This window comes from Apostichopus japonicus, chromosome 16 (genome assembly GCF_037975245.1).
Source record: "Apostichopus japonicus isolate 1M-3 chromosome 16, ASM3797524v1, whole genome shotgun sequence".
NCBI lineage: Eukaryota > Metazoa > Echinodermata > Holothuroidea > Aspidochirotida > Stichopodidae > Apostichopus > Apostichopus japonicus.
In genome coordinates this window covers 22,517,584-22,542,231 of record NC_092576.1, presented here as the reverse complement: position 1 = coordinate 22,542,231, position 24,648 = coordinate 22,517,584, and the positions used below count along the sequence as shown (strand labels likewise).

The following is a 24,648-nucleotide window of genomic DNA, read 5'->3' as shown; positions in this document are numbered from 1 at the left end:
GAGGTATTTTTCAACTTCGGTGTGATTATAAAAAGTGATTGGAAAATTTTTAATAAGATATAAGAAATCGAACATTTGTGTGTGCATTCTGATTTTTGCTAATAGTAACTGTCACGCGAGTCACGTTTAGTTTTTCGCCAATTTCACCCCCAATACTTGAGGTATAAATATTTTTTCTCTACTGTTGTAAGCATTAAGGTGTACATTCACTGCTACATTAATGCTTTTCTCCCAGGTAATTTCTTTATTTGTTAAATGATATCAAATAGAGAGGAATTTGAGTAAAAATGTCATGCGAGTCACCATGGAATTGACCATATGCAAACTACATATAATAGTTTTGTGTAGTGTATAATGTATAGTATTTCAACAAACTCATTTTAATTTAAGGCAATGTATTGGGAAAATAACGTACTAAGTATTTTTTTATTAAAGAAATAATTGCAATGCGTACTGTGTTAATACTGCAATGTTTCAATTGACTATAGGATCAAAGCAAGGATAGAAATATTTATTCATAACATAATTTTCTACAAATTTCAAATACAAATACGCACGTGACACGGCAAATTTAGAAGAAATACACTATTTGAGGGGATAATACAATTTATGATATTTCATGAAATTTGTCAACAATAATACATCTACACTTGTTTACTTTAAATATCGTTTTCTTTCCTTGTTACTCCATTTTGAGATTTTATTTTTCAACTGAATCTCCCAAACTTTCATGGATATCGTTAAGGGTTAGCTAAACGATATCAACATACCACATAAGATGGAGTTGGGCGGTGGGGGAATTGGGTACGGGCGGGAGTAACCAATTTACTGCTTCATGGGATATTTGAAAAGTGTCCATTGTACATTCCATCGATTCAACCACGAGGATTGTATAAATAATTCTATCTTTCCCATCTTTTCCCTTCTCGTCATCTTCTCTGTCGTCAATGGTATCCATCCAATCATCGCAGTGAAACATTCATCATGATGACGTCACTCGTTGTTTAATGACGTCACTCAGTGTTATATGGCGGGTTTTAAAACTAATGTTGTCTTCCTATATAGCTGATATATGTATTCATGTTATCAAGTCTGTGCATCTAACAGTGCATGACGAGTCTGTCTCCTACATTGTCTTTAGTGTGCTCAATGCAGATGTGCATTCACCTGACAGGAATAGGTTACTTGTGAAGATATATAATTATAACATGTATTTTTTGCCTCGCCCTATTATATTTTCCTGAAACACAGTTTCAACTTATCATGAAAATATTATTTCTCTTCCTTTCAGGCCTGTGACGATGATGGTAATCTACCAGGAGAAGAGGTAAGAGAGACACATATTCATGTTCCTGTTAATTAGTAACGGTAATTTAGTGGCAGGCAAGGAGGTGTTTATTACTGCGGAACAAAGAAATAAGACAAAAGAGTATTATACCTTGTTCCTCATCAAGGAGGAAAGATTGATAACCGACGTGAAAAGAACAGGGAACAGACAAACCAGTAACAAGTTTATATCTCGTAATAATGATATCACTGTTTTCAATATTAATTTAAAATACGGCTTATATAATCTTTCTTCCGTAAACATAGTCACAGAAATGCTAATCAAAGAATCAGATATATATTTAATTACAACAAGGTTTAGTCAGATGTTATGAAAAATTACAAGCCAACACACTCACTCACAGAAAATTGGAATATTGTTTAAAAAAATATCAGGCTTCAACACCCCTCCCCCCTCTCATCACCGGTATTCTTGATATTTAATTATTAAAATCATTCTCTGCATGAGGTTGGGGACGCACATAACCGGTAATTATTGGAGATATTAATTACTGAAATTGAAGAGATAAACTGGTCCGCTCTGTTGGTAATGTGAGTATGAGTGCATATATAGGAACAATATGATGTACTTTGTTGTGAGGATATCCGTTGAGTTATAGCATCATTATTATACATAGTGAGAGAGTCCACTGTGGCATAACATGACTAACTTGGAGTAGAAACCATTCACTTCGTAATGTGAGCATACCAAGCTGTTGTTATAAGAAAAGTATAGAAACAATATAAAAAGTAAATATGTTAGAATCTAAGGGATCACGTGTATCAGGTAAGTTACAATGAGGGTCCCTTTAGACAAAACTGACATGATAGCAACGGTGTAGGTATTAAATGAAGATGAACCTACGAGGATGTGAGGTGACTCCTCAACATTTCCAACAAAAAGTCAAAATGATGAACACAGTAATTGAGCAATATGCTTCCCTCAGTTTTGATGTGTCAGGCCAGATCGGAGAGGAATAGAAACACAATAGAGAAGAATGTTGTAGAAAAATTGATTGATTTTGAGCAAAATCTGATACTGTTAGAATTTAACCGTGCAATCGATGACCGATTTCATTCAATAAGGCAGTCATACTTTTAAAAACAATTGAAATATTCAGTGTAAACGTTATGCTTCAACATTTTGCCTAAAATATTAACAACATATTTTTTTATTTGTGTCATCATATGTAATGACACTGTACCAGTCAAGCTAACAAGCAATATCCCTAGAGTCAGTATGAATAATGTCTTAGTTTTCCAGAATTAATACAGGAGCTGTTTAAGGCATGTTATATCTAAATTACTGAAGCGCTTTTAAATGTTAGCTAGCTTACACGTACAGCTAGCTAATGATAACACAAGTTCTGCCATAACAATACACAAGGGTCTAACCAGGTCTAGCATGGTCAAGAGAATCAACTAAAATAACTATCCCATTAGATGTCAAGAATGATGACTTATTATAATGATTAGAATGTTAAACCTTGCAGCTCAATTGAAAATGGCGACTCCAGTTGATGAGACCAGTGTTACACCGATATAAACAGATAACACAGTAACTACTGTAAATCATTCGTACCACAGTAACAACTAGATCGTGCTATGAATCAGTAGCATGAGCTATTAGGATGTCAGTGAGAACTGAGATATGTTTAATCCCAACAAATCCAGCTTATTTTTGGGGAGGATTACAATCCTAAGAGTACATGCTACCGATTTAACAGATTTATCAGCATGATTCAGCTTTCACTGTGGGACAAAGCTTAAAGATTTACATTGTTTTACTGTTAACTCTGTGTGAATCGCTTCAGTGTTAAAACAGGTCGGAACATTCCACGAAGGGCTCCTCTGGAAAACAGTGTTTCTGCACTGAGAAGGACTACCCTCATTAAAGATGACAATAATAACAAATTAAAAAATTAAGCTTTAACCAAAGTCCAACCTCCACAAGTGTGTCCTTCCAATTCCATGATATCAAAGCGACCATAGCATTAGTGACCATGGTCTCATGGATTTAGCCTTCATGTGTATATCATGTTCAGTACTTACCACAGGAGGTAACCCTTGCATTGGTTGCTAAAATGTAAAACTGAAACAAAGGTCTATAACTTAAAAAGAAGTGAAAATGAATTTCGTTGTAACCTAAATCGATTCTCTTTGAGATAACACTTCTTATGTGGCTGCATATGATGAATATTTTCAACATTTAAATCTTATACATATATTTAACTGATTCTTTTCACTCTTGTTTAGGGATTCGATGAGATTAGTTACTAGAGAAGCCTGACAAGGTTCCATTAACTGTAAGTCAATACAGCTGAATACACTCTTCTTTAGTATTTATAATTTGTTGAATTCATTATGCATGTTATTTATAATTGTAAAATCTCAATATATTACAAAAATCTCCATATTGACCCGATGTTTTATCCCTATATCTGAGATTTTCTAATCTTATGTGGTCACTAATGCAACTGCTTCAACTTCAATTGATTTTGTTATATTTTATATTAGCAAAGCTGATCCCTGATTAAATGTATCGAAATGAGTGACAAGTTCATTCCATTAACAGAAACAAAGGTATCTGTATATTATTACAATAATGATGGATCCACAACCATCCTTTTCCGCTGTTTAAGCATAAGAAGGGCATTGCTTAAAAAGTGATATATTTCTTTATCTGCTAACATGTGTTTTATCACTAACACGGTTATTATAACGGTTAGTAAAATTCCTCCTTTCTCATCATATTTTTAATTTATTGGCAAAAATGAGAGATTATCACTTGTCTTCCCTTAATACTAACAGAGACAAAAACTCAATAAAATTTGAAAGTTTAATAAGGAAACGACTATGTGCGATATGGTGACGTCACTCAATTAGACGACACACAGAAAATAATATAATATGTGGAAAAGAAGAGAGTTAAATATAAGCAAGTTATATCTGAGCATGGTAGTGGCTCGTCAGCTCTTTGGCATATGTGACCTAATAAGGGACATACAATTTCATTTTTAAATGAAGTGAGGTGAGATCAGGAAGAGGAGAAATGAATACAGATTTATGAATTAACATAGTGATGTCAAGGTCAGCAGGTTACGATACTGTTTTCTGAAACACAAACATGTTAAAGAGCATTATCTTGTGCAATTACTGTTTCCTCAAAATTCGTCTTGTGTAACAAATAATCTCTTTTGCATAAAACCAATAATTGAGAGAGTAAAGTATACTTTAAGAGCAAATTAAGTCTCTCGTTGAAGTTTCTCCGGGGGTGGGGTTGGTTAGAATGGGGGTTGTATTGGTGTTACCTCCCCATTGTTCTACAAATGAGATTTTTCTCAACCCATTTATTCTGACAACAATTTCACCAAATATATATCATTTTATCTTTCTATTACAGCAATACAAAATGCATGTTAATCTGGCTTGACCAATCATCAGCAGAACATTCTATTCTCAAAACGAAGGCAGGAATTTCATTGGGAAAGGATCTACTTAAGAGATTAGGTTGTAAACTGTTAATATTTCCCAAATACTACAAACATTGCCAGATAGACCTCCAGTATAATACACATGCAATTAGTCTAGTATGAATGTGACGTCATCAAATGCCTATATTCTCAAGACAATGACATGATGACTTGATGAACACATTCATTAGGAAAGGATATTGTAGAGGGATCAGGTTGTGCAATAATACTAATAACTCCATATAATAAAAAGAAATGAAATTTGAAAGATAACTGTTCAAGTTCCATTTTTGTTAAATAATGACTTAAGGCGGATTTCAGTCTTTAAATGTTATAGTCAAAAAAACGGAGTGTTATTAATGTTTCTTCAGATTTTTCTGGTTTTGTAAGATATTCACCTTTAAAATATGATAAATGTCTGAAATACTCATTTAAGGCTAAATTGATGACGTTGGCCCTTTAGTGCAGGCCATGTTAATTCTGAGATGTATACATTTTAATAACTCAACAAAATCAAGTTTTGTTACTTTGTTCTTAAAACATAGCATATTTGGATAATTTTCAACACCATTTTTCAGTATCGAATTTGTACTTCAGTGTTAACATGTTACTTCAGGCCATATACGTCTTCTTATCTCGTTGAGTTTTGTGTTACATTAAGGAAATTACATAATTGTCTCCGTATTTGAATATATAGTCAAGTCACTCATATTCTATGACCTCAACTTTTAAAGTAACATGTGTCAACATTGTTATAGAAAAACAACCTAGACTGAAAACCAGTGATCTACAACATAACAACATTAATGTTGTGGTTAAAGTCATTCTTAAATATTCTAGTGACGTCACTGATTAACAAATATTACTACTTGTGTCTACTGAAATTAGCTTGTTGAAATTCAAACCAAATCAAAACATAGAAGCACAGAGAAGTGAGAAAGAATAAGTAAATTATGAGAAACTCGTCCATTATTAGTTGAGATATATGACCCACCTTTTAGGAGGGTTTCACCACAGGTAGCACACATAATTTACATTGATTGCAAGTGTTTTATTCCTTTTTGCGGAGAAGGGGATGAAGGGGGGGGGGTGATTCCTTCTCCATCCTTTCCAGAGATTAGGTTTGTAAACCGTTAATAACTCCAAATACTACAAAAAAATCAAAACAAAGATTCGATATATTACATGTTCGGGCTACTTAGTATTTTTCTGTAAAGTATACAAGTAATTCCATACGCTTTTTTAGTAACGTTACTGTCCACATATACTTTCTTTTCTAACTTTTAAATTCCTTTGCTCTTCAAGCCAAATTCAAATTGCTTAGAGCCAATCGAACTCTTATGACGTCATCCATCAACTACTAGGTCATCAGTATAAGAGACTTTCTTCTCTTGGATGTCAACTTTTGAGAGAGGGATCTTACTCTTCGTGTGAATGTGTAAAGGCGGGGAGTGGGGAGTGGGGTGTCGGAGGGGCTAGGTGATGACCCACCACTTTGGTGACAAAGTAGATGTTATAGTAATCATTGCACTACCCACCAGAAACTCTTGTAGAATGGGAATTAAACGGTAATGTACAGTTTTTATTTTATTTTCCCCCAATATGTAACAGTCTTCGTTATTTGCGTACTAAATGAAGAGAAAAACGATTCAAAGGAATTAATGGAAATTTCATCAGGATGATCAGAATATGTTTCTCTCTCGTTTTCATCGGAATTATTCTTTTAATTTCTGTAAATTATATCATTCCATTTTGAGAGATACTTTTTCTTCACTCATATTTCTGTCATATGAGCCAAAGGTAATGGTTTGGTTTGTGTTTCCTTTCAACGCTTTGCTTCTTTTACTATTGTTTTCTTCATTTCATCATTTTATTACTGTTTTGTGTTATAAACGATTCTACATGCGTTAAATTCATTCACTTTTAATTCTTGTAATATTAATTCCATAATCACCGTTCCTAGTACACCGTATATGATGATAAATAATATGGTGGTGGATATTACTTAATGAATATGATTATAAGATGTACAATAATGAAGGAAGGTAATATCCTGTTCATAAAATTAAGTAAGCTTTAATTTCAAAGCTCTGTATATTTTCATTTTATTTTTTATTATTGTTTTATTACGTGTTGTACATGATTCTATAGTTGCTTGACTAATGTACTGCTTAATGGAGTTAAGTTCTATTAATTCCATTTATACCCGCTATAAAGACAATCACATGACGTGGCTATTACGTAATAAATACGATTATAATATGCTAATAATGAAGGAAGGCATATTATATGCGTTTATTTAACCTCAATTTCAACGATCATTTTTGGTTTATTATACTTTTCATTTTAAATCTTTATTTTGTTTTGAATAAATATAAACTCATTCTTGATCTGTTTATTGTAATTCAGCTTTTCTTTCCTTCCTTAAGTTAATCTGGTATAATTATACAGTTTGTTTATGTATGTTGCACCCCTCACACGCAGCCTCCACGCTAAATGAATATAACATAAAAGCTGACATTGTTTACTGCAAATAATTTACCACAAAGATAACGGCAGTAAATCACTGAGCTACAAGATCTCTTTAAAGTATAACATTTACTTTCAAGGAAGTGAATAATCAATTCGTTTGCGGTTTTGTTAGGACATTTCTCTAATTGCGCGTGCGTGTGTATAATCATTTCATCAACTAAAGAAACAACTAGTCCTAAGGCATCCCTTACTCTTTATTGACTTATTGACTTTATTGATCAGTGCAACTTGTTCATCACACCCTTTGATTAATGCTATGTTATGATAACTAATTCATATCGTGGAATATATAACATTTGATATGTATTGATCTGTATAATGACACGGGAAGAAATTAAAAGAAAAATAACCAATGTTATGTTGTCAATAGTTTTATTTTTGTTATCTGTGTCTAAAATATTGTAGTCTGTTTCATTTTCTAGGGACTAACTCGTTAATTAACTAGCGGCGAGCAGAGGATTTCAAAAGGTGTGAGATAGGCATTCAATATTCTTCCCTACGGAATGGGCATGAAGGATTTTATAAAAGACGGAAGCTAAGGTCCTCCTCCAAAAATCATAAATAAATAAAGATGTCTAATGGTGCATTCTGAGGAATATTTCGACTGTAATTGAGGCCGTAAGAAATAGCTCTAAACGGAAGGTTGTGTCAATAAAAATAAAAAATTCCAAATTTCCTCCCCTGGCTTGAAAGACATGTACTTCAAATGTTGCAGTCTATTGCATACTTACACTATAGACTAGGTATATACATAGACATTGAAGTAGTAAGAATGACGTCATGCGACATATAATGAAGCCCCCCAACATGCTGGTGGCGCTTTGCTTGTACGACAAGCCCATTACTGGCTAGCAATACAAACACTACGTCTTTAACATAACTAAAGTAATACATTTGACATAAATCACTCGAAATGGTGATATTGGTGTGCCGCAATTGGGTATTAAAATTAATATTACACAAAGGTAGGTGTGTGTGGGAAAGGTGGTCAGAGGAGGAAGGAGGTTTGCTCTTTCACGGCATTGTTCAGGTACAACTATGACACTATTTGGTTGGAGCACTAAAATACTACAAGCAAGAAAAGTGTTTGCCACATGCCTCTCAGATACCGGAAATGACACTTTCCAGACATTAAAAGTTGGACAAAACACTCCACTTACTCGAGTCATTAGAGGCGAAAAGAGACGTTTTCAAAGTTGGTTCTTAAGTCAGGAGTATAGTACTTACCACTATAGTCACCATAACATGTCTCTGTTGTGCAAAGTACACTTCCTTTTTCGAAAAAACGCGGGTAAAATCAAATTAAGTTTTAAAGTCGAATGTAAAATGTCTATATGAAGACTTACAAATGATCTGGTTTTTGCCGTAGGCTTCACTGCTTTAACACACGGCGATACACTGTGTCAGCTTTCTGGGGGAGTGAACCAGTAGTAGTGGTCCATTCTTCCCGGCTGAATGTAAACATTGTACGTTGAGAGTAAACAACCCTGTCATATACTATATATTTTTAGCAATTCATAATTGTCAAATATAAGTCTAACCAATATTCGTGAGAAGAGTATCATATCCTAGAAATAGATTAACCTTTAAATGTGTATACTGAAGACCTAAACACACATATGAATCTAAACTTACTAACTATTACAATATTTTGCTCAGAACGATCATTTTTAAATGTTTACTGTTTTGTCATGTGTGTAGGTCGTTAATGGAATGTCCCTTATAACGTTTTCCTATTACACAGCGATGAAACAGCCATACGAAACTTCAGACCTTACTATCATAAGGCTTAGTTTTGCGTAGAGAGGTTTTTGTTATCGATGATCATCGTAACCTATATAGTGATGCAGGGTGCGTGCGCGTACGTAGGTGTGTAGGTCGTTATGCTTTGTGACATACAAGAGGATTTACTGCTTATATTAGCGAATATTGACTACAGTTACAATAATACTTAACAGCAGATGTTGTGTAAGGTGAATGATGTAGACCAAGATACCGTACGCATGCTGAGTGTATTATAAGTCACTTGGACAGACAATATATGGGAAGGTTTACCTCTAAGACGCGCATAGCGGGATTTTTCGTGGAATCGGTCTGTGGATTGGCGAGGTTGAGGTAATCTTGCGTACACAAACATGTTCGTTCTTGTTGCAACTCACGTAAAACAAAGATGTTGGACAATTCCATTTTAATACCGGGAAGAATTATGGTAGTTTTTGTTTAAAATGTTCGTTATCAAATATTAACTGCCTTGCCAAATTTGTCCTGAAAAATTCACGAAGTGGAGATAGAATTGGAAATTTCAAACAAAATTTCACTCTCGAAAATGCCAAGTGATATGTGTACGAGTCACCGTCTCCAACTTTAAGTTCCCTGGACCAAAGAAGTGTTGACAGTACACTGATTTAAAACCATGCCAGCAAGTGTTTGATATCAACTTTTCCTGTTTTAAAATGAAACTAATTGAGCAAAAGAGATTTTTATTAAAACAGCGTTAACAATGATATTATAGGTTGACACAACGTAGCAGAGTATGGGGAAAATGCATGTTACGTTTGGAGAGACCAAACAACATTGTTACTGGGCATGCGGATGATGTATTACGTGATCCCCAACTTTAAAACGAGGGTTCAAGATTTCATAGCCATATCCAATTCGATGTCAAAATGACGAGGGTTTTCCGGTCCAATACAAAATGAATATACATATGTTTTAGGGAGAGATATGTAAATTATTAAATCACTTGAAATGATTTGACCAATGAAAAAGGACAAGAGTTCTACCAGTTTTCTTGGTTGGTACGGGCGGAAATAAACAGTACGATCAGTGTTTCTAATACGATAATCATAGAATCACTTCTTTTTAACTTAAAATTGACGAGGCTTTTTTTGCAAGATATAAGAATGAGACTTATAACAATTGAAAAATAAGGTTTACACTGTTCAATGGTGAATGAAATGCTTTTGATTTAGTTACATGCTTAGGCACAAGGTGCTCAGTTAATCACAGAGTGAATCACACAGTTAAGGGCGTGCACCAAACACTTATGCACCAAACATTACCATATGTGGCAGATCAACGAATGTTAATCATATCTCTGTTTAACACCGGAATCGAGTTTCAATATAACCTTGTTGCAAGTACGTGAAACAGACATATGACAGCTTGTTTCAGTATATATTGACATATATCTAAACATCGGATTACTTGCGTTAATGATTTTTGTCAGGCTCATAAAATAATTAAATTTAAAATGTCTATTTTGTTTAAATCCGAGAACTATGAAAGTTGTTGCTATCACTGAGCTATTCTTTATTTTCCTCCCTCCACTAAGAACTAAAGCACATTTTACAGCAAAGTAGCGGTGGGCATTCAATCACTGTCTCTATATGTAGTTTTGTCTGATTTATACTGCTTTAGAAATTTCTGGATACGGGAAATGAAATATTCGAACCGTAATAAATATGGCCATTATTCATAGAGTTCCTGGGGGAAGCATCCGGGGTAAGAAACCTGAAAGTGATTTATCGAATGCATGTATTAACCAATACAAATTAAACTTGTTAACACACTGTAAGTGCCATACTAACAATAAATCAAGGTTCATGTATTTATAAACTCAAATTAAAATAGAACCATCAACTCAAACAATAAATATCAATGTAGTAATAAACTACTGTTGTTATAATGTTGTTTAATTTTATTTCTATTACTTTTGTGTATTGCGCCAACTTTTTCCTTTCGATTGCTCAGATCTGATAAATCGGTGTTTTTTACGATTTGTCCCGTTAACGTCTCAGTAGCATCGCCTGGTTAGATGCGAACATTTTTCGGATGATTGTACTGAACATATGATACAAAATAGACCTAGTATATCATATATTAATATATCAGTAAATAATTATTTGTTAAAAAAAGGCATCACTAGTATTCACAAATAGTTAATGTGCTACACTCACTGTGCGTCGGATATGCGCCGCTAGCCAACCAGCTAACCACGAAGGAGACAATGACAGGCGTAACCTTCTGAATGTATTCCTCGCTTGTATGTGTGCGGTACAACTGTAAAACAAGATAAATGGTACATAACAATACTAAGACATTACGAAACTAATCATTGAAATAAATACGATAAAGATGGTACTCAGAACAGTGACATGCTAACAAGCCGGTTATGAGGCATATATGATAACTATGACTGAGTATGACAGAGACGAGAATAGACATGGTTTAAATCTAATCCTCTAAATTAGAAGAATCATTATTATTCAGTAACTTTTTATGCAGCTTTTACTCCTTATAAAGAAAGGAATGTTGTGTCACATAATTAGAAAAACAATAAAAAGTCACTATGCGAGGTTCTTTCAACGCAGCATAATGAGCAATTTTTATTGGGCAGTCTGTCAGCTGCTAATGAAAGGTCGCCCTTTCCGAATTTCAAAATTATATTGTCTTTATTATGCAGCCTTTACTACGACATAACGACTTCGTTTACGTACTCGTTATGCCGCAACATTTACTGCAGCGGAATGACTAAAGCACTCGCCAAAACGGACATTTTTTTATGCGGTGCGGCGGTGCTGTTCAAGACAACACTGCTCAGTTGTTTAGTTGAATGCAAAGGTTAGGAGAATATCTTAGAAATCAGCCCACAAATTCTTGAAGTACTCTCTAATCATCGACCTTACAATGGCGGGGATTGATGATGAAGAGGTCCACCAAGGTCGTGGGCGTGCTGTTAGTAATGGCTTTCCCATGGATGCAGTATGGTACTTAAAATCGGATTAACGTCTGCTCAAATAGCAAGGCGTTTTGGCGTTAGTAGGTAGGCGTCCTACTTGGCCTAAAGGACTGTGTACATGAGTCATAATGCCTAACTTATATCAAGTATCTTGTTTTTTGCTATAGGATACGTATTCACTGAACTATACCGCTAGGATCGATATGCTATGTCGGGCCACGAAATTAAGTGTGAATGGGAGGGGGCAGATCTAGGGAGAATACGTCAGGGAACACTCGAAATTAATGGTGACAACTTACTTGTCCAATTTTGATCTCATATGTAATTTTATTGATCTTGTCAGTGGGCTAAACATATATGTGATTTGTTTATGAATCATAGCAAACAAAATTAGCAAAGGTATATAAAGGGCTGGCGCACTGTCGGTATTTTATGTGATGGAGTAAACGTAGTTTAATGCCTGGTGAATGGCTAACATGTACGTACCACACCATTATTACTATTAGTAGTACAATACTGATCTCAATACCAAACACACTACTTGTTAATGTTGCAGCATGTGCTTTTTACGACTCCCGTTAGTTTCCGGACCCGTTAGTTTCCTCACTGAAAAACGTAAATTTTTCTCCCCTACAAACGTTACTTTCCTCCTCTATGATTTAGGGGAGGAAACTAAATTAATGAGTAAATTAATATAATTGAAACAAAAATTACAGGGTATGTGAAAACCTGCATAATCGTATATACTCCTCGTGTATACTACTCTTTAGTATGTTAATCTTAATTAAGGACTGTTATTCGTGTGGTTTGTGCTTTCTTATAATGTTTTAGTCTAAGTTGCAATTATGTTGCCCTCTTTTCTAACAGTGTCAATTAAAACATAATAATTTATAACATGTCGTTACTGAAGGAGAAATTTCAGATCGCCGGGGTGGTTATCGATCAGTGTATAGTACTCAATCGAATATCCTGCAATCAATACCATAATAATTCTGTTAATTGTCTTCCCTTCCATTAAATTTCCATCTACTGTATGTATCTGTGCGATTCGTTTATTAAGATTGATGCTGATAACGTCATCCTCCATGCAGGGTTACAGAGATACAGAGGAAGGAAGAGAAATGACAGAGGTTGCAGACATATTGATGGTTGTACAACAATAACGAATGTTGGAGCAACAAGACTAAGTATTACAATGAGTAAAGTATTAATACGCTTCTGTGCAACACATTCATAGAGAGTAAAGTATCCTTACAATCGTACACAAAACTTCACGAAAAATCATTGAATAACGTAACGATAATTATGTACGCATTATCTAGTCTGTTCACAGACGTTTAGCCCGGTTACTATCCGGTTTCGTGTATTTGTAGTGTTTGAGCTACGATGTTTAGACAGTGTTATACCGGCAAAATGTTTGCAAATCAAAGAGATAATGAATAATGCAAAGATACTTGTGTTACAGTAAAGAAAGTGTGATTAATGTCTAGTATACATCTGATCTATGAAGTATACTAGATATTCAAATCGTTTAATAGGGGCAAATGCGTGTGAAAGAGTTAATCGTTACAAAGCAAAGTGTTGACATACACGACATTATTGTGTTGAGCCTGTCATTTTATTAATGGGGGGGTGGGGGACCGTGGGTGCGTGACTGTAGGGTGCAGGCACTTTTGTCAGACAAAATGCTTTGTTTATCTCAACACAGGGTCAAGAACTTTCCATAAGCCATTCTCCTAGCTCAAGTGTCATGGATGTTAAAACGTTCTATGAACAAATAAACTTTCAAGTACTTTTCGTTACTATTATAACCAGTCGAAACGTCAAAGTATTATACAATACTAAAAGAATATCAGTTATTGTGTCAAGATTTTGTAATAAAATGCCACATAACGAGCTATACATCGCCTCAAAGTGAATTATATTCTTTCTTCAAAATTTACCAAGACAACCATTCTTATGGCAACTGAGACAATAATAATAGCTCCCGATGACCAACTGATTACAATATCGAATTGACTCTTTATATAGGAACGATGATATATTAAGTTAATACATAATTATAATGATAAACATAACTCTTTAACAGCTATGTCAGTAAATAGAGTAGGTAGAAATAATTCATTATATTATTAATACATAGGCGTAATGGTAATCAGTAAACTGCACGCTCATCGCTGGTTAACTTGTGTTTACTTGGTTTTATGTCAAACAACGGAACTGCAGATGAAACGAAAGCAGTAAATCAGACTGTACACAATCTAGGTAGAAATAATTTGATTTCAGTTATATTGTATTGCTAGTAATAGTGTAAATACCTGCTCGCACTAAAAAGAAAAAGAAATAGTGTGGTGTGCATGAAAAACATCAACATAAACCAAAGAATATAAAAGATAAAAATGACCATTAAAACACCAGGTAGTTAAAGGTCCACACAATAACAAACAGCGAAGGAACCTAACGATTGTAAAAAAAATAACAGGATTATGTCGGCTTGTAGCAGAATAACAGCCCTTATCCAGATCCATGTATATGTATATGGAGAGAGTATAGTCTCTCTGTTAAAGGAATTAAGCTTAACATCGGTAAACATTGATAGCATGAGGCCAGAGTCGGCTGATTCTCGCCGAACACACGACTCGCTTGTGTAATGACGTAGTATAATGTTAGCATTTCAAAAAATTTAACATGCATTTCCGCCCACCAGTCAACGCAATAAAACAGCACAATGTATATCACGTGATTAGAAAATAAATGTAAAGTAAGCTGTTATTAAAATTAAAACTTAATTAATTTACGAAGGCAATACAATCTCGGATTGATCGTTTCATTTAGGCAAGAGCGGACGACAGGATCCGCTGTTCCTTTACAAACACAATAAGCCTTGTCCCACACTCGATACTCAATATATATATTGACCTGTAGTTTTAATGGTGACCTTGTCCATGCAGACAAAGCCTTTTCTGACACTGAGAATGTATATCCCAAACACAATTATTATCCAAACCTAGAAATCATTATGAAATAACGACGGACGGGAAGGGTTAACCGTGTTTGAAATTAATGTACATGATATATCAGCCATGTTTTGTTTTTTCTGTTCTTTATTTTCAACCGCTTTTCTTGCCAAAACTGACGGTCTTCGCGAAAAGTGAAATCCGTGCAACGTTAGTTCTGAGAATTCGTTACAACATTCCTTTGCTGAATGTACGGTACTGTAAACGTCTAAACTTAACTGATGATCTGATTAAACATTAATCAGTTATATTGAATAAAATTGAACTATACCAATAAAGATAGTATTAATATTAGTAGATTTTAATATTTTTTCTCGAATTATATGGAGTACTATTTAAACAACATCAATACATTACATAAACTGAAAAACAGAACAAACAAATCTTTTATCAATATAATGTATAAAGTATATCAGCCAGAATTCACATTACACTATGTGATTTCAAACATAATGCCATTGACAAAAATGACATAAACACAAAACAATAAGAGCTTAAAGAGCTAAAAATAAGATACTTCTCTATTATCACTTTTTTCAATTGTCTCAAATTTCACAAAGTCCCTCAAAGCATGAAACAGATATGTATAGTTATCACATTTAACCGCATTACCAATAAAAGGGTGGTGTCCTTCCCTATTAGAATGGATTGACGGTAGTTCAAAGAATGACTCTCCTTTTCTTACCAAATATTATTCCGCATTAATTTAATGTACTTTGGAGACTGTTAATTTACAACTATAAACAGTTTCACATCGGGTGTGAACTATCGAATGGCTTACACTTCACGAAGAGTGGAGATCCAGTTTATAGCTGAGTTCGTTTTGATATATTTATTGTTTATCAGTAATATAATCAGCAAATCCTCCCATAACGAAATTCTCGATAAAATTTAATGCATTTTGCATAATCACATCTGATATAGCTGAAGAGGAATATGTACGCAGCCTTATCTTTCCGATCATAGTAAAATTTCTTTAACACAATTGACACAATGTATCAGCCATACAATGAAGCCACATATGGTAGACACTTCATTTAGCTTTGAACAAACGTTGGATAACAATTAGCAAACCAAAGTGAGCAGGTATTTGTAATAGCCAATATGTCTGTTTCAATCGATTGATTTTGAAAGTGAAAATTGTGCAGTGTTAGTTTGGAAAACGGTTACATATTCAGATATTTTGCTGATTTTGTATTTTAAATATTAATCCATCGGTCTCCTTTCTTATCGAGAACTTGCCAGTCCTTTAAATGACGCTTGACTAGTCCATGAAATGGACATCATTGTTGTTGGATTTCTCTAACGGAATAACAAAGAAGTTAACGTCATGCCTGAAGCGCTGTTATCATTTGTTTTATTTTGTGTTGAAATTGAGAGTATGTTGAAGCCAGTTGAAAAAAAAACAGTTTTTTAATGATTTCATTTGATTTAATACTGACTGACCGGATCATTTTTTTCTCCATTTCGTAGGTTCTAATATTGTTTGTTTTCCCAGTCTATTCTTGCTGAGTCTATTTTGTCAATACTAAGAATCAAGGAATAGGAAAGGTAAAGTATATAAAAGCTCGGGTAAAACATATCGATTGATCAGCATTATCATGTGTATACATTAACTTCATGATCTGATATTTCATTGTTAATACATTCATTGAAGTAAATAACATATCTTTCAGTGGTAAACCTAAGTGAATGATCAGTTCCCCTCCATTAGACTATTTTAGTTATTAATCTAAATCAATGTATCGAATATTCATAACAGACACGATGATGCTCATCAATAGGACATCTTAAGTAGACACCAGATGGAGACAGCCAATCACATTGTATATGTTGGATGTTGTTTTGGTCAAGACTATTAAATTAATGTAAGGACGCTCTTTTTTCTTTAATATCTTGTTCACGAATCGAAAGTCGCTGATGTCATTCAATTTTAGATGATATATACCATTGGAATTGATTTCGAAATTTGAATTTTATCAATTGCCTTGGTACTTTAAATAGACTTTTGAAAATCGGTTAGTTTTAGTTATAATAGTTGGTGTTTTCGTTTTTATTTTATTTACACATTGTAAAACGCTTTAGCTGTTCATCTGATCATTGCGCTTGTTGCTGCTGCTGTTGGTTTACACAAAAATCTTTCTGTAACAGAGAGGACTAATTCATTAAATGTTTTATAATTTAATTTTGGATTACATTATTAACTCTGTCGTTGTATATACAAGACCGCAGGAATCTGTTATAAGTGCAATTGCTAATATGCCGAGGCTAACTTATTGCTCATAGACGTTAACAAATATTATCAGTGGTAATCGTCAGAAGCCAATCATGCAACCAGGGTCCTTTTCTCCTTTTTTCTGTTCTGTACACAGGGAATATCATCGAAGACAAGTATATAATGAATCTGGTACTCCAGTAATACAAACAAGACAGACCTGAACATATTTAATGGCTGAAGACTACAGAAGTACGACTTCTTACACATCACTACACACTTCATTCCTCTCGGACCCAATATGCTGATGTCTTGTTAATTTTTTTGTACAATAATTAGTTTCCACTATCCATGTGAATACCTCTTTGTAGAGAAAATAATTAATAAATCAATTATCACAAAGATGATTTCACCCACCTGACAGCACCACTGCCAGTGGTACTCCTGTTTCACATATTCTACATATTAATTAATTAATTTTCTTTCCTTCTCTATTAAATATATAAGCGTTTAAATAATAAAACGCTTTTCAAGCAATACAAATATGGCATACATGACACATATATGCATTAAATTGTAAAATAAATATGAGAATATTATAAGTGTGTTTCTGGACCTATTTGATTTATTTTATATCTAACCATCCGCTGGGATCGACCTCTAGCAAACTGCAATCCCGAAATTTGATCCGGTTCAGTTGAAAAGTCGAGCCATAATTAGTTTGAAATTATCCCAGATATGCAACTAGATCTCAACTCGAAATAAATCTGCCGTACGTTGTATAATTACGTGAAACCAAAAATACAATACCATGGAATCTGGCAAAGTACCTTACACGTTTGTAGATCGGAACAAATATTAAGGCTGCTAAGAAGCAGATGGGGGGGGGGGGGGGTAACGTAGCTTTGAGCGAGCGAAATGATGAGTAGTAATATAATATAGAGTGTTACACTTACAAATAACATGATCAAATCCGTGGTGCCTTGGTAACCTCGAAAACGAATGAAGACTTATACCCCCCCCCCCTCCCCCGCTCCCTGTCCTTAGGGCAGTATGAAAGTAAAAGTATATAAAACGTCAAATTTCACGTATTGGTCTTGTTGTCTATTGAGAAGCCGAAGACACTCTTTAGCCAACATGAATTCCACAGTCTTATCTTATCCCCATGTACAACAAAGGCTTCCACGAGGTGCTGTGTAGAGAATAACAGGACTTACGTAGTAACCCCATCATACTTGAAATATGTTACTTTAATTGCGAAGGAAAAGTTCGATCGAGTAAGTCTTCCATATGTTGTTTGAAATTTGATCACTCCTTGAAGTGATACTGAAAATATATCAGTGCGTTTAGGAATAGTTTCGAGAAAGAGTACAACTGACGATATTCTTTTGTTTTAATTCTTTTAAATGAGTAATGTTCGTACGCACTAAAAATTAATGCTTAACTTGGGGTAAGAGGGAACACATGCATGGTATAAATAAAGGAACATGGTCAACATATGTGTAACACTTTACACATTTATGCTTTAATTGCAAAGTTTTACCTACCTTTGTGGTGATATTTTACCACACAATGTGTCAATTATTTTACCAAAGTAACATTGTGTAACATTTGCACAACAATGACCATGCTCCCTTTTGTACCTCACTGTGTGTAAATTTTACCAACGTCAAGCAGGGCACTGGTTTTACTCCACAGTTGTGTTGTCTTTTTGTAAAACAGTTGCGTAATATTAGCAAATCTTTTGGGGTTACTTCTACACACACACCTGTGTAAATAATAAACTTGCATGTATGCTCTGGATGTTTCAATATTGTGTCAATCCCATACGCATATCATTGAGTGTAACACAAGGTTGCAACAGGTATACCAATTTCAAGGCATATATGACCCCAACGTGGAAAACAACATTATCTTTTATGACAAGAAAGCCCATGCTCTCAGAGAAAGCAAACAAAACACTTGTTACATCAAAATGAACATGTATTGAGACCATTTTGAATAACTTTCAGCTAATCAGGAGAAACAAGCATTTTCTTTGTTACATTGAAATAATATGAAAATCGTAGAAGTGAATACTACTACATATTAGCAGCAATGCAGCCAAATAGGTTTAAAGGCTATAATATTTTTCAGGTAGCCAAAATATTTTGGTAGGGAAGCCTTTCCATAATGATATGTACTAATCTTTTTTCGATTTTCTCGTTCTTTAATTTGGTTGGGGAGGGGGAGCATTATCTAGGTGGGCGACGTTCCATGACCCCCAATGGCTTCGGGCGTGCATATAATATAAATCCAAGTTCAGGTGAAAGACGATTTTGACTGCAATAATTCACAAAAGTCATAACATATAATAGAGAGACTACAAAACAAGTTTGAAAACACCATTACAACGTCTGAATATCAGGAAACTAAATTTATCACTTTATATGTTATAATAGCTGTTGAACAAACCATATTGGCGACCTAATGCCCTGTAAATAATCACATAAGCTGTGATATTTCACAAAAGCTATTGCATATAATAGAAAGAATGCAACAATACTTTGAAAACACCAGAAAATATATATATAGTAGGAAACTCAACTTATCACTTTACATGTTATCACAGCTGTTGAATAACCATACTGGAGATATTAAGCGCTGTGAATATTTACATAAGCTGTGATACTTAACAAAAATCATAACATATAATAACAGGAAACATAAAAGAGGGTAATGTTGTATTCTTGAGACTAGCAACACACTTTGCAGCAGCACTTTCGATTTCCTGTGTATATTGTTCGGGTGTTTTAGGCTTATCCATTTCTCTATCACAATTATGATTTTCTCCAGCTTTCATATCCTGTACGTGTTGTGTATGATGTTCATCAAACATAAAAGAGGCCTCATAGGAATTTAGTCAACTGCCGGACTTGGTTCTTCTTGCTCGTTTTCAGTTGGATCAGCCAATATTGCATGTTCGGTAAATGAGTGCCATTTGTATGTTTACCTATGATAATAAATCTGTTTACAAGTCAACTGGCTGCATATGATTTAGTTCTAGATTTTGTGTGTATTCCATCTTGCAAACTGAAATGTTTCCATAGCAGCTGAAGATCTCTAAACTCCTCCAATCACCCGTAACAAGTCTACATAGTGCTCAAATGGAACTCACAAGAAAGTTGTGTCTTAGGTTGATTTGATATATAAACTTTTAACGAAGACCGAGATTAGGGATTATATGTTATGCTCTCGTTATCCAGTAACTCAAATACTTCAACATTAAAACTGCTGTGGAAAGTTTAGGACAAATATTTTTCAATTAACACTGTTGTAAAGCTTAATAACAATAATGACAAATAACATGTTGTACATTTTGAAAATTGATACGTAACATGAACATTGCTGGATATCTCAATCATCATATATCGTTCTTGGCATCAAAAACAACTAGATGATGAAAACGTTTAGTTGTGAAATAATAACAAAAAAATGTAGGGATACTGATTTTAATTTATTTTACAATGTGCTTACTGCTTAGCCCACTCGTTAACCGTTCATATGTTCTACTACGTTTAAAGGTAAAACACTTACATCGTCATTTTAGTCACCTTGGACCAAGGTCACAGTTCGTATGCAACCCCCTCGCCCACTCCATAATAAGCCAACGATCTGTAATCTTTTCTGCAAGTGAAAGTTCTGCACCAAGCTGGCTAAGCCAAAAAAACATACCTTACAAACTAATAATTGACAAGCAATGCTAGCCTAGGCTATGACGCTTGCCTACATGGAAGTGTTGGGTAAGGTATCCTGTGAAACATACAAGTGTAATTGGTCTTGACCTTTAAGCTTCTTAGCCTTTAAGCTAGTATATTTAATTTAGGCTAACGTTAGACCTAACCTAAGTTATTCTCAAAAGTTATTGAATTAGCAATACTTTAGTACGAACAAAATGGTAATGTGCACTACCCTGTTTCTCTGAACATGAAGTGAAAATGGAGAGAGGAACCAACGAGTTGTAGGCTACATGATGTAGGCGTGGCGCTTTACTATTAGAAATAGCTTAGCCTATCGTTAGACCTTACACTAACAGTGAGTCGTAAGGTTAACCATGATGAGGCTTAGGCGAAATGTAGATGCCGCACAACAGTTTCCGTTTAGCATTCAACGATGAATTTGTAATTCAAGACTTACTCAAATATTGTTCTTTCCGCATAAAACTGAAGGATAATACTGATTCACGAAGTACATCATCCTACAATCGAATTGTGGTTTCCATTCCGCTGGACCGATGTATTCCAGAAATTGTAAAACAACTCTTGAACTTTTAGTGGCTTCCATGTTGTCGTTCTGCAAGCAGCGCGCAGTATGAAAGCGGGTTTACGCATCAAAGTACGAATGTATTTTACAGAGGGCTGTGTAAAAAATTACAGCAGTAATTTGTTTAACCGGTAGAAACTGAAAAGCGGGTCCAAAATTTATTCAATACACATTTGTATATCATTACACATGTCTTTGTGTCGCAGGATATGCAGGTATTACTCACCGTTGTGTAAAAATTGCACAACTCTTTATCCCCCACCCCACTTTTACCCCGTCTCTTAATTTTTACACCTGTTTTTTACTGTGTATTGAAAAACTGAAAACAACTTCCTGTTTATGGAATTAGTTGATTAAACATGCGAGTTTTGGCGTTAATGTAGCAATGATTAATGACGGGAGGGGCTCGGGGTGGGATGGGGTAGGTAATCTTTCTGTATAGCATCGTTTATAATTTTCCGTTCATTTCGTAAGCAGTGTCCTAGCTGTCACAAACATACTCTTCATACTCACTCACGCATAACGCGCATTTGATTTTCTACGTGCGGTTGTTCTGCTATACGTACTTTGTGTTAGACAGGGAACGCATGTTTATTCTTCGTCAGGTATGACTTGTGAATATGCAATAAATCAACAATATTAGCATTCAACACTTATATCTATATATCGATACCTGCGAATTGGTGGACGTGGAGCTAAATCTCTCTCTCACTTTTGTTTTGCATTTAAGAAACACTTTAATCGATAACGATACGTTAAACACACGTCTCTGTTATAAAAATTCAAAGTCATTCGAAATGGTTATGATTTCTTTCAATATTAACTACTTAAATTGCAATTAAATAAAAAGCACTGCCTTTTACCTTAACGGTTCAACTTTGCTTATACTTTCTATTCGTACGGAATTTTGCATAAAGTGACGAATTAAAATTATAAAAAATGCAAATGGTTCATCCCAATCTTCGTGAACAAAAATATTTTTAGTCATTACAGACTAGTAATATTACTTACAGAATGGTAGCAATATCTCATCGAAAGCAATGCTACTGATATTCCTGAGAGAGTAGCAAAATATAGGCTATTACTAGATTACAAACACATACTCAGAGATGAGAGTCTTGTCGTATCAACTTGTTATATATTATATATTAATATCCTACATGTTGCCTGCTAATTTTGCTTCCAATATTCTGCCCCCTAACCGTATGTCAAATAGCTTGTTACACATCTGGCCTTATCTATATACAGCTATGTAAATATAATTGTTATAGACCAAACCTGACATGCCAAACTATTCAAACTAATATGCTAAAAGTAATTACTTTTCGCCTCGCAACCCTATCGTCATCTTTGTGAATTGAAGCTTATTTCTTCCTCCAGGATATAAAGCAAGGTGGCATATACTAGCGAAAGTAATGTCATGGTTAACATGCATAACATGAGATATTATTAGAAAACATTTCTCAATATGATCATTGTGTCATTTTGTTAGAACATAAAGCACGTTTTTTGGTATTCAACCCATTTGAAGACACATATCGTATATTTCTCTCATAGATTAAATAGTTACCTATTTTCCAAACGCATTCATTTTTTATAGTTTTTGGACAATAATTTAATCCTATTATATTACTTTTGTAGTTTTATTCCTTGAAAAATTATGATTAGTAAAAGAGAATCGAGAACACATTAAAGATCAATAATTTACTATCGATGATAACGTTGATTAATTTAATGTTCATCATATATAATTTAGGGACATTCATCAAAATGTAATGCAAATACATAAGACAAGACTTAAAAGTACAATAAGAAACAAAAATGATGACCGTGACATTGCCCATCGATTGTGATCATACCTAGTATGATGGCATTTTGGTTACCTCCCTTCAAAATCAAACCGTTAGTGGAATTATAAACATGGTATTGATATCTATGACTATGTATGTCATAATGCTTTTCGTAATGAAACGCAATAGTCGGCGTAAATGTTATTTATAATTAACTTTTCCAAATATAAAATAAAAACAACAAAATCGCCCACATGAATAAACGGACTGTTTAAAAGTTTACGGACACCTATGAACAGCATTTGCCTTGTCACTCTAGTAGGCATTAAAAATCATGAAATAGCTCCAACTGCCGTCAAAATCCATAGAAGATTGACCATTAAACGGTATTTTCTTAATTGTAGTTTCATTTATGAATAGGTATTAGCAAGTTATGTACATCCATGGTGTAAAGGGAGTGACTGATTGCCTAATTTTGTGTTATGTTACTCGTTTGTTTTTACAACATTTGTTTCAAGGACACTGGCCATAGGTGTGTGGCCTAAGACTATTTAAAAAAAATGTTTTGTCTTCTTTGAAAGAGGAACATCACATCATTCAATAATATACATGGGCTTGTAATTACGGGTTTACCTATTAAAGGCTAAATAGGAAATTTTGGGGAAGGCGACACTCTGCGTCATATTGTGCACTTATTTTATGAGTTTCCCTAGATTTTTCAAAACTTCAGATCTGTACACAAAATTACTATGGAACATGAATATGGGGCAAATTGCATTGGTGTCCGTAGACATTTAAACAAGATAAAGTATATAATTACCAATTACACATGATTCATAGAATAAAAGAACCGTGTTGTTATTACAGGAAAATCTTCTATTCACTATTTTACAGTTATCGTGATGATTGTTTTTGAATTGTTGGAAATAATGCTATTCCAAAGTTAAATAATCAATACATGCAAAATAAAGTATGACAAATATGCAACAAATTTTCTAAGCTGAAATTATCATATCATTTGAAGGCATAAGGAATAATGAAAGCTACCATACCGAATGACATCAGTCTTTTTTATTTAGTATTGCTATAGATAATTTTATAATAACATTTACACTCATAGGACAAAAATCCCTGTATGCGAAGTATGCATAACAGAGGTAAATGATACTATTAGTGTATTTTGCCTAAAATAACACAATTGAAACATGAACTACTGTTGGTTATTTACATAGTGATACCAACGTTTCTCTTT

General features: G+C 34.2%; 1 protein-coding gene and 1 long non-coding RNA gene across 2 annotated transcripts in view; both read left to right on the top strand.

Moving 5' to 3' along the window:
* The window catches only part of LOC139982813 (uncharacterized), an 890,000-nt gene that overhangs the window by 85,529 nt on the left and 779,823 nt on the right, over positions 1–24,648 (top strand). The window lies entirely within an intron of this gene.
* Positions 1,063–6,216, top strand: LOC139982834 (uncharacterized). Its single transcript, XR_011798391.1, has 3 exons — positions 1,063–1,327; positions 3,583–3,632; positions 4,730–6,216. It is a non-coding gene; the product is annotated as an uncharacterized lncRNA (long non-coding RNA).